This window comes from Hordeum vulgare, chromosome 3H (genome assembly GCF_904849725.1).
Source record: "Hordeum vulgare subsp. vulgare chromosome 3H, MorexV3_pseudomolecules_assembly, whole genome shotgun sequence".
In the NCBI taxonomy this organism is placed as follows: Eukaryota; Viridiplantae; Streptophyta; class Magnoliopsida; order Poales; family Poaceae; genus Hordeum; species Hordeum vulgare.
In genome coordinates, this window is record NC_058520.1 from 212205646 (window position 1) to 212214818 (window position 9173).

The following is a 9173-nucleotide window of genomic DNA, read 5'->3' on the forward strand; positions in this document are numbered from 1 at the left end:
GGAGGAGGGAGGCCCGGCGGCTGTCGGTAAGAGCGGGGCGGCCATTGGCCGGCGAGGGACATGTGTCTAGGTGGCGCACTGCCCAACCCTATCCCATACTTTTTCAAGTGGTCATTATTCGGATTACTGAGTTCTAATACAAAAATAATATTCAATCTATTAGGTCTACCCCAAAAATAATAACCATATGATGAATGTGGTTCTGACTGTTAAACTAGGCACAACTACATATTGGGTGCAATGCCACGGATTACTATTTACTAGAGAAAAACCCGTGCGTTGCAACGGAAGAGAAAATAACACACGTTTTGAACACAATATATTTTCACATGGCATCACATTTGTGTTGTCGACAATGGCCTCAGTGCTCACACAACGAAAACGTGTTTAAATGTACAATCACTCGGAATAAGATGAGAAATATGTTGTTTCTCCCCACGAGATTTTCCAAAGGTGTGCATGTGTGGTTAACGATGTTTTCTTTCCTCTTAATTTGGTTTTAATTTAATGGATATTTATTACAATTCGTATGGTCGTCGGAAAGAGAGGAAAAAAAGGACCATGCACTACAGATTAAGTTTGCATCAAAAAATATATTTGAGAAGTATCCAACAGCTAAAAATAACATCCTATTTAGATTCTACACATTTTTTCAATCAAATTTCATATATAACATGTTAAAATCGGAGTTACGGTTTAAAAGATATGGATAATTTTGTTTTAGATAAAATATGGATTGATTAACTAAAAAGTCAGGGTTTTTTTTGTTAAAACAAAAAAACGTTTTGGCTGACTTAAATAGGGACGGCGGGTTGATTACCTAAAACATGGGGGATTTTTTTGAAAAATGCAAAAAACGGTTCGGCTGTGACTAAAAGATGGACCGCGGGTTGATTATCTAAAATTGTGAGGACTTTTCTGCAAAATGATAAAAAATGGTTCGTTCTGACCTAAAATTTGACTGTGGGTTAATTATCTGAAACTGCGAGGGCTTTTTTGCAAAATGACCGACGACGGCCGCCAGAAACGGTGCGCGCTTTATTATTAGGGGAGAAATATGGTCTTTTTTCTAGCGATTATTACAAACTAATCCCATTGTACTGACAAAACATGTGCAATGGAGACGAACGTTCAGTCGGTGTTAAACAAGTTACACACCAACCACGGGAGGATTTCAGTTCAGACCTTTTTGTCCATCGAGGTTTCTTTGGATTGACTTTGTGAGTCCACTGCGCCGGCCTTGTTGGAGATGCATACGGACGACGGGCGTACCCCAACTCCTGCCCTGCCAGTCTCATCGCCGAGCCTTTGAACGCTTTTGTGCAGGGACAGAAAGACCGGCTCATGAACAGACGCCACGATTTCGGGTGCATCTGGGTCGGGCACCAAATCGTGGCGTCCCCTAGATAAAATGGCCCCACCTCACTATTTTAAAACAAACCGCATCAATTTTTCTTATATTTGTGAGTTGTTTGAAATATGAACAAATCATTTTTAAAATTAATAAGGGGCATGCTATGCGTCCATCGACTGATCTTTTTAAAAGATCGGCCGGATCACGAACCATTGGATCTAACCGCATCGAGCGACCAAGCTTGCTTTCACCATTGCAACATACACCTAGTTGCAGAATTAGTTTTGCACCACAGGTCTTGTTGCAAACTTTTTTGCAACAGTTGGCTTGTTGCAAAAAATATTTGCAACTCGGGTTTTGTTGCATTTTTTTTGCAACTAGGGTCTTGTTGCGAAAAATTTCTGAAACATAGATTTTGCTGTAAAACATAAACCGATCGTAAATCATTGCAACATCGCATATGTTTCAGAAACACAACCCTAGTTGCAGTAACGTATTTGACGAAGACACGGCCTTTATTTAAACGCGTGTCGCATAAAGAAGGTGACGGATGCAGTCATGTTATCCACCGGATGATGGTAAACTTTTTCCAATTAATAAAGAGAATGTGAGGTTGTGCCGTTATCCCACGACAAGACCAACTAGAGTTAGCTTGTGCTTGTGCTTGTTTTAGAAAAAAGATTCCGACAGAAATTAGGTATGCGCCATTTTCCTAGGAAAATAAAACACACAAATTGTCACGGTGGCTGCATGTGTCCAAATAAGTACGACATATATGGAGAAGGTAAACGGCGCACCTGCCGAATAGTTTGGCCGATCGCGCGCTGGCCGCGCGCTCGCTGGTAGGGGCATGCAACATTTCTTCGTTAAATTTGCTGTAACCTTGTTTTTTTATACAAACGTTTTGTATGCAGATTTTTTTTCGTGTAAATTTGTTACAACCAGCGTTCATATTTGCTACAAACTTTTCTATTTACTATATTTGTCCAGTAAAAAAGCTGCATATACGTTTGGTTGCAACTTGAGTTCGTTGAATTTTTGCTACAACCGGCGTTTTGACTTTTACTACAACCGTGTTGTTTTTTGCTACAACCGGCATCATTTTTTGCTGTAAGCGTTCGTTAAAAAAGTTGCATACACGTCACGTAGATTTTTGCTACAACCGGCGTTTGACTTTTGCTACGACGCATCATCTTCTTCTTTTTTTGCTACAATCACGTCAATATTTTTTTTGTTATAATTATTTTTTTGTTGCAACCGTTGACGAAAAATGATGCATAGCGTTAAAATTTGTTGCATGGAGAAAAAAAATGTTGCATTGAGAGATCAGACAGTCCCCCTGCAGATCTGGCAGTCACGTTGCGACCGGCGCTAGCGCTCGCGCCGGCGCGCCGACGCATAGTACTGTCCTATAGAGAATTATCCAATAAAGGAAGGGAAATATGCATGCACACAATTAAATTAGCTCTAACTAAATAAAATTATTGGCCGCATAACTGGTTGACTCTAAATAAAAGAAGGTATTGTGAAACTAAATTTCATGATATAACGCTAAACAAATAAGTACATGGCTTGTTATGCATTTCTGTGTTTAGGTGGGCATGCATCAACGAGGAATAGAGCGATGCAAGCATTCATGCGGTTGTACTTCTTGGTTCTTAAATATAATTTCTTTTAAAGATTTCATTAAAGATTATATAAGGAATATAATAAATGAATCTTCATTCTAAGGTATGTCTATATGCATTCATACGTAGTTTTTTAGTAAAACCTAAAAAAACTTATTTGTCATTTTTAAGAAGTTACTTCCTACTACTCCCTATTCTCTTACCATGCACAATGTCCACATCAACAATCTGCCATGTCATCCTATATACTACTATATTAAACCGGCTAAGCAAGGAGCCCCTTCCTTTTTTTGAATTTTTTTCAAGGGCTCTATGAATTTGACACATGGCATCCAATGAACAGCGTCCCGAGTATAAACTGACTAAGCCAGGAATTTTCCTGTTTTTGACTTTTTTTGAACTACTATAATGATACGACACGTGTACATAGTAAGTTAGATTGGCTTGAATCCACGTTGGTAGATACGTGGTTGTTTCTCCATTGGGACACCGCTTGAGATCTTTCTCGCCACTTTTCAGATGGGACCTTCTCGCCTCTTCCGCTCCTCCTTTTTCTCACCGAGACTGATCGACCAGGATAGAGAGAGAGAAAGAGAGAGAGAGAAAGAGGGAGAGAGGGCGTGGGAGAAGGGAGGGGAATATCCACCAAATGTAAAAGCGGCTGCCGTCGGCGCCGCCGGCCGATGCACTGCTCTTCCTGATTTTGTTCTTCCCTTTGATTTTGTTGTTGTTGCAGATAAGGTAAGGAAACATCATCCCAATCAACGACCCCCTTCTCTCTTTCCTGATTTCCTACCGTCAACGTTCCTGGTCTCTTTGCCCATATGTGTCAACGGCAGAAACCAGTCGAAGGAAGGAGGCGGAGAAGAGAGAATCCATCTAGGTCGTTGACGAGGACAATACGCGATTGCCGTTGTAGCAACATCAGCGTCACCACCAAGTCCGGGACCGAGAGGAGGACGATGAGGAAGAATAGACGTAGGGACAACCTTGCTGAGCATGTGTACTACTCAGGTAACACACATCCCAGTCCGCTTTGATCTATCAATTACATATATAAATATATGCTGGATGGAACGTGTTGCTAACTTGCTATGGATGCTTATACTGGTAATTTTTCCTTCTATTATCTCTTACAGTTTGATGATTAAGATATAAGCTGGGTGGGGGTCATGCTATGGGTGCAAAACCTCCTGTATGAATTGTATATGATCGAAAGAATCTAATTTTTGGTCCACTACTGCCAGCTGCGATTTATAGGTCATCAAGAAGACACTCTTCGGTTTATGCGGCTCTGAGGTTCAGTCGTTCAAACACTTCGTGATAAAATGGTGTACAGTGCCACTGAACCTTTTGGATTTTCTTTGGATTGTACATTGTGTTCTCTTGCGATGGATGTTGGTAATAAAGCATCAAGCATATCTCCATCTGAACACATTCACATTGTCGTGAGGTCGAGTCATAGCCTCATAGGCAAGTCCAGCTTCTTACTTGCTTTGTTTGCAACCAACTAATTTTTCTACATGTTTTATTCTGACATAGCTTAACGCCAAGACATAATAATGACCTATTTGTGTAACAACATAGTTTACTATTCAGAAGTTTTTATTGATGTAACAGTAATATGAAATTAGAGGCATCTAAAGTTACTTCATTGATAGGCATGAATAGTGCAGTTTGTTTGCTCAAATGCTGCAATTAATTTTAACATGATGCTGATGCATATAGAGTGACATACTTTTAGTCTTTTTTCACAGAAAGACATATATTTTATACATTTTTTACAATATTGTATATGGTACTGTAGATAATGTTATTTTTCATTGTGCCATTCCACACTATGTCAGCTTGCATTTCAGAAAGCGGTTCTCTCTGCTTCTACCTTCAACTTCTATTACCATAGTTTGCATAACAACTAACATGGATGCAGGAACGACAATCCTCATTGTAGTTTTGATATACCTTATTTGTTTTGTTTCCTCACCTTTCTTCCTAAATGGGATCAGCGGTTGCTGTTATTATAGCTTATGAATTATCAACTCAGTAATGTTGATCTGCTCAATGATGCTTGCTTTGGATGTTCAAGTTTATGTGAATTATAAACCATCATAGCTTGCTGAGTACAATAAAAAATCATACCCAACCTGATAATTGTTTCAGTTTAGAGTTTTTTGAGACAAACAATTAATTATCTAATGAATTTGATTGGATCAGGACATTAACCAGGACTATTATAATTGATAGTCCAGGACTTGCAATTATATTGTCTCTCCAGTGGTTCAAATTGTCTCTTAGTTTCGACTTATATTGTGAGCGGATATTGTTGTGAAAAAAACTTTACACTCACATTGCTACAACTTTCGGCTTAATATTATAATTATTACTATACTATTATCTGCTGTTTTCGTACCAAATCAAAGGATTGTATATCTCCTCTTAATACTATATTGTCTTACTTATTCAATGCAGTGCAATACCACTTATAATTAATAGAACATTGATATTTTGATTCAGATTACTGAAGTTCAGCGTAAAACAGTTGATATGTGCCAAATCTAGCTTGCTTTCATATACCTTAGTCGCCTTGAGGTATGAAGCGCCAGCATCGCCCTTATTCTCCGTTGTCATAAGATGACTCTGCTATGTCATAAGACCATACTTTGTTAATGCCTTAATTTTCCTAACACTCAAGCATAACCATGTTAGTGGACGCTGAAATACAGTTTGCACTACTCACAATTCAACCATGAGCTCCCCTGTTTGGATCGGTTGGAGACACTGTCACCCAGTCAGCTGAGATCAACATATATAATATGCATGCCCCTGTAGTTTATGCGTGCCGAAAGTAATCGAGTACATTCTCAACTCATTCAGTCAGTGAGGGCACTGCACACATATATATATGCCACAACCACTGACAATGTTCAGAGCCTCTATGAACACACCATCTATATATACAAATGTATATACAAATGTTCAGTTAGTTATACCAGAGTAGCCAATATTCCAAAGCATCTCAGAATCAAGAAGCTGTCACTCAAGCTAGCTTATCCTTGGGTTTTCAGTTCAGCCAATAGTTACTTTTCAAGCAATAGAGACAAACATCGCTGCGCCTACCAACTAGCATCAGAGAACACAGACAATGACAATGTCGCATGTTGCTGGTGCATATTATGTCTAAAAAACATGCCAAGACTTTCGAGGGAATAATTTGTCACCGTAGTATATAACCCTCAGCCTATGTATGTGCTTCCGTATCTCTTCACTTTCTCTAGAATATTAACAATGCATGCACTCTTATATGTATTCTCTGCATTTCTAAAAATATTATGTACGCAAATACCTCAGAACTCCACATCACGGACGAGAAAATGCATGCAACAACAAAAAAATACAAGGGCTTAAAAGTTAAAACCATCTCACCCTCCATCAACTTCTTCACCTGGTCCACTGTTTCTTTTTAAATCAAATAAATAACGAAAGTGTACATACGGGCGCGGCGTGTCGCCGCGCCACCCCGTGCTAGTATCTTATATATAGATAAAATGTTCACCTCGGCAAATCTATCCACCTCAACAAAGCTGCCAACTCAGCAAAAAGTAATTAATCCACGTGTCGGTCATCCTTTTGTTTGCCACTGCCCCCGCATGATGGAGGAGTCGTTTGCCTTCCCTTAACACGTAAACAACATGGAGTTTAGTTACCATAGTAAACAATGAACCATCTCCGTTTCCACATATAATTGTCGTCCCCTTCATTATTTACAATCGATTGGTTTCTACTGTTTGTGTATACCTTCTCCACTAAATGTCTTTCCTTTTAATATCCTCAATTATTTTGCAACCGATGAATCTTTATTAACCTATTCATCTTCCCCTAGATGGCCCTCCTTTTAAGTATTTTTTCATTCCCTTCGCTTACACAAAAGACGTGTATAAGTATCCCTCATGAAGATTTGAAGGCAACGTCACTATCACCCGTGGTACTACCCCTCATGATTTACAGTCAGCATTCTTCTGGGATGCCCCCCACCTCCCTCCCCATGGTCTCTTCACGGGCCACTTTCCCTTCGTCGTTGAAGACACCTCCTCTGGGTCCTGATTAATTCCCCAGCCCCCATAGATCATGGCCTTCTTCTTCAGTTTCAATGTGTTTTGAGGTATGCGTTATAGCCTCGTGTCTAAATTTTGCAGCACACTTACCGCCCAGCTGATCTGATTACCGAATGCCATGCGCCGAACGCGGTGGTGCTCACGTATGTGCGAGGCATAAGATCGAAGCTGTTTCTTTTGGATTTCCAAGCTCCAACACGTCCAGGTGATGTTGCCTACAGCCTTCCACGCTCGGGTTGGTGGTGCTAGATTGAACTAGCCGTCATTGTCGATATTACTTTTGTGATGAACTGCCTATCAGGTGAAGGTGTTGGTGATCCTGATGTGGATTCAAGATGGGCCTAATGGATGAACGACAGGCTGGCTGCCACGGTGGCTCCAGGTCAAGTATGCTCCGCGGCTAATGTTGTGTCACGCCGTGTGGTGTCTCCTCTGTAAACTATTAGAAATTAATTAGCAAATGGTGTGTCCAACCCCCAACAGTCATATCTCTTCTCCCTCTATTGTCAACAAGCACCTGTTCTGGAGAGATGACTCCGAACAGACACCTCTTCTTCCCACCTCTCCCAGATGTATATATATTTGAGAATGAATAGAAACAAAACTAATCGTCCATTCACTTTCGTTCAATCTCATTTTACTCTAACACGTTATCACGCACTTTGCGCTTCGATTGAGCGATTTGGCCGGACAGGAGAGGAGAAGAACAAGGATGAACAGGGGGCGTCAACCTCCATCTATTCAAAGATCATCATCGAATCAGAACGGAGAGATGAAACAAAAAGATTGATCATACTCCAAACTAGAAACTAGTCATGATTTTTCAATCTAGTAACCACAGCGGATTGAACCTTGTTTTTATCTTTAATGGCCAGGGAATTGGGAAAATGCTCGCATCTTTTCATGGGCCAAGACATCATCAGAGAAGAAAAAGCGGACAGAAAAAGGCCATTGCATTGGCATCCATGATTGATGGATTGAAAATTAAATTGATACCAAGAACTTAATGGTCTTCACGCAGAGGCGGCTATAGGTAACAACATCCTGTAATACAAGAAGCGGCCAATGCAGCTTGATGGTGCCCATGATGTTAAGACAACGATATCAAGCGCCTCCCTGCAGGAGGCAAGGCTCCCTTAGGCGCTCGAGCCGTCGAGCCACAACACGGCGGCACGACCGTCGACTCACTCCTCCCTCCGATGGAGCACGACCCCGGCACGTGGACCTTGGGAACGGCAGCGGCAGCCGATGTGTTGCTCCTCCCTCCGGGGGAGCACCACCATGGCGTAGCTCCTCCGTGCATGGCCCCTCCCGGCGGCGGCCAACAAACGGTACGAAGGCTTGCCACGTGTGCAAAGCACGACGGTGAATTAGGCGCTCCGGCACGGTGGCGATGGCCTCTGCGCAAAAGCCACAAGGGAAACGGCCGAACAAATCGATTGATTCCTATCCAAAAACAAGAAGCGTTAGGAACCTTATCCCTTCCTTGTTTTCCCTTTAACCCTTCCACTTTCTGTTATCTGCTGAAAAGTGCCTAATTTTTTTTTTGGTTCAGCCCTCAGGCCTCCCAACGGCTTTGTTGTTTTCAGCACTTTAACCCTGCAGTTATTAATATTTTCTAAGCTCTTCGCTTTAGAAACATATATGTGAAAGAAAGGTTATTTGAAGGCATCATGTCTCCATATATTTGCATAACTATGTAAATTAACCTTTCCACATAATTGTATAATCGTAGTAATACTATTGCGAAGTATGTTTAGCGTACATTTATTCCTTCGGAATTTAAGACATTATATGTCTTTACGACAAACATTCCTTATGCCATGCGTTTTTAGGACAACAACTATAACTTTGCAATGGAAATTAATTTTTCTTGCAAACATTGCTATAAATTCAAAATAAGAATTATAATGTGTCATATTCAATATGACTAATCAAAATTTATTTGTTAACCACAAGGTATTGGTGGCATCTACTGCGTCATTTGCACACTATGCATCACTACTGTGAGGTCTACATCTTATCACTACCAAGATGACTACCTTCAAATGCTCTTTCAAATATTAATATGTAACTACC

At 40.7% G+C, this 9173-nt stretch overlaps 1 long non-coding RNA gene across 1 annotated transcript; it reads left to right on the forward strand.

Moving 5' to 3' along the window:
• The first annotated feature begins 6870 nt into the window (after positions 1 to 6870).
• Positions 6871 to 7713, forward strand: LOC123439811. The gene is made up of 2 exons (XR_006630173.1): positions 6871 to 7076; positions 7176 to 7713. It is a non-coding gene; the product is annotated as an uncharacterized LOC123439811 (long non-coding RNA).
• Positions 7714 to 9173: the final 1460 nt, after the last annotated feature.